General features: G+C 36.6%; 1 non-coding gene across 1 annotated transcript; it reads right to left on the reverse strand.

Moving 5' to 3' along the window:
• Nucleotides 1–1,598: 1,598 nt before the first annotated feature.
• On the reverse strand, nt 1,599–1,806 carry LOC140621851 (small nucleolar RNA U3). Its single transcript, XR_012021576.1, has one exon. It is a non-coding gene; the product is annotated as a small nucleolar RNA U3 (small nucleolar RNA).
• Nucleotides 1,807–2,549: the final 743 nt, after the last annotated feature.

Consider the following 2,549-nt stretch of genomic DNA (forward strand, 5'->3'; position numbering starts at 1 on the left):
AAGACTATGCCAAACTGTAAATATGAAAGTGGACGGAGAGGGGACAGGGGAAAAATAGTCAACTCATCATGATTTTTACTTTTTAAATGTTCAGTCCAGGGACATTTTTTCCTCCAAAAAAAAAAAAGTTAGCACCTATACAATGGAATGATAGCATCTACCAAAATAGACATTTTGTTTATTCTTCTACTTGTATATACTTCTATTCCATGTAGATTTTTAATTTATCTATGAGAGCTTGGCTAGATATATTTATGAAGATGAGTATTTTAAACAGACCTACAAGATTAAAAGAGAAGATGGAATGGCAAAGAGGTGCATTTACTGTAGGTTTCAGGGAACTTGAAGTCAGGGAACTAGGATCTAACTCTAGACATATTATTTACCCTCTGTAATGTGGTCTTCCCAACTGTTCTCCTTACTTCATCTCACAATTAAAAAAACCATCTGTTTACAATATAGTATGATATTGATGATTTAGAAGTGTCTAATACCAAATACTTTGGATTAGAAACCTATTATTGTTCTCAACAAACTAGGAAATTCTCAAATGAGACTAGGGATTGTGTTTGATATTACAAATTTTATAATCATTTGGTTTCTGCTCATGTTACTACAATTCAATGTAGTTTCAAAATTCATTTCTTGAACAGCCAGTCATTCCTGTGCTGGAATTATCCTTGTTTGAGGAAGACCACCATGATCCAAATTTTCAACCAGATATTCACTTAAGGAAATGTATTCTCTGTGATAAGCCTAAACCTGGCCAGAACACTGAACAATATTTTTGCACATCAAATATTTTCAAGCTTTTGAAAGTAAAATTTTTATTAATACTTTATGACTAATTAACAGCCCAAGTACAAGTTTGCTTCATAGGTGATGTTTTCCATTTTGCTTTTACTGTAGATATGTCTAGCTGTTCACCAAAATCTGGTCTCTTTATTCATACCATAAAGTTATAGCTAGAAGATAGTTGCCAAACCAGTTATTGCATTTTCTACCTTTATACCCCCTTATTAATATGTGTAGTAATTGTACTAGTCATTGTACTAGTTGGACTGGTCATTAGTCAATCTTTTTTAAGATTTATTCATTCATGAGAGACACAGAGAGAGAGAAGCAGAGACATGGGCAGAGGGAGAAGCAGGCTCCCCATAGGCAGCCCAATGCAGGGGTCGATTCTGATCCCAGGATCATAACCTGAGCCAAAGGCAGTTGTTTAACCACTGAGCCACCCAAGCATCCCTGGTCATTAGTCAATTGAATGAAAGGAAAAGTGTGTGCCACTTTGGGACCACGGCTTTCACAAAGTGGATTTGCCTTCTTCACTGTTTGATGCCTTCTACTTGCTCACTGTTGATGACAGTGAGACCCTATGGGATGGTAGAACAGCAAAATAAAAGGAGTCCAGGGCAAGAATGTCACCATGGATGAAATCAAGTCCCTTACACAAACTACTTGTCTGAGATTGAAAGGAGATATGAAATTTCATTAAGCTGAACCCCTAAAAATAAGTTGAACCCCTAAATCTTTAGGTGTATTTCACTGCAGTTAGCCTATCCTAATCAAGGAGGCTCTCCCTCCCCCTTTTTCCCCCCAGTGAGATGATTTCCCATCCCTCTTGCACTTCCAAAGGAGGGAAGAAATCAATGGCAAAGGGCAGCTGCAGAAGCAACACCCAGAGCCAGCTTCCTACTCAGGAAAGGACACTCTACTTCCTCCTCATGGTTTTGGGTATTCTATAAGTTCAGAGAAACTTCTCTAATAACAAACTATAGAAGTTATCTTTGATATTATAGTCTCTCTTTTTTTGGCATTTTTAATAGAAAATGTTAAAAGATCACCTCATTGTTTTCTAGATTGCAATTTCCATAAAAGCAGGATTGATGTGTTATCTGTCAGTTGCTGAGATACTAATGTGCCTATCACTCTGCAAGTGCTTAATAAATGTTAATTATTTGCAATTTGCAATAAACTACTTGCAAATGCTAAATAAAAGAAGCAAATCTCTTACAATAAACCTAAAAAGTGGTGTTTTCATTTTGTCAGACCCAGAAGCAAACTTGTCTCTTATGTCCTTAGCCAATATCTCTAGCTTTTGTATTTCAACCCAACTAGAATGTTTCTTCCAGTGGCTTCTTGACAGAACATTCCCAGCTGTTTCAGTGCTGCATAGCAAAGCTCTGACAGCTTTCAGAGCAAGAGTCAATATTAGTTAATAATCCATTTGCAGTTGCAACTATTTCATTTCATCACAGTGACAACTTATATTCCTCCTGCCCCTGTTTCCTTTGGGACTGGTCTTGCCGAACATCAGTATTCGAAGCGAGGCTCCAAGTTGTGATTATAAATCCCTTTGAGTTATTCACTATTCATTTCCACTCAACATGTTCTAATTAACTCATAATAAATGCTCCATAAATACTGCACATCTTACATTTTTTCATCAGAATTTGGTAGGGAAGAAGTTGTACCACTTTCTGTTAACAAGTCTTCTCTGGACATCTTTCCACATCAAACACATTTGATGCATCTTAGTTTATATC

Source organism: Canis lupus, chromosome 30 (genome assembly GCF_048164855.1).
Source record: "Canis lupus baileyi chromosome 30, mCanLup2.hap1, whole genome shotgun sequence".
NCBI lineage: Eukaryota > Metazoa > Chordata > Mammalia > Carnivora > Canidae > Canis > Canis lupus.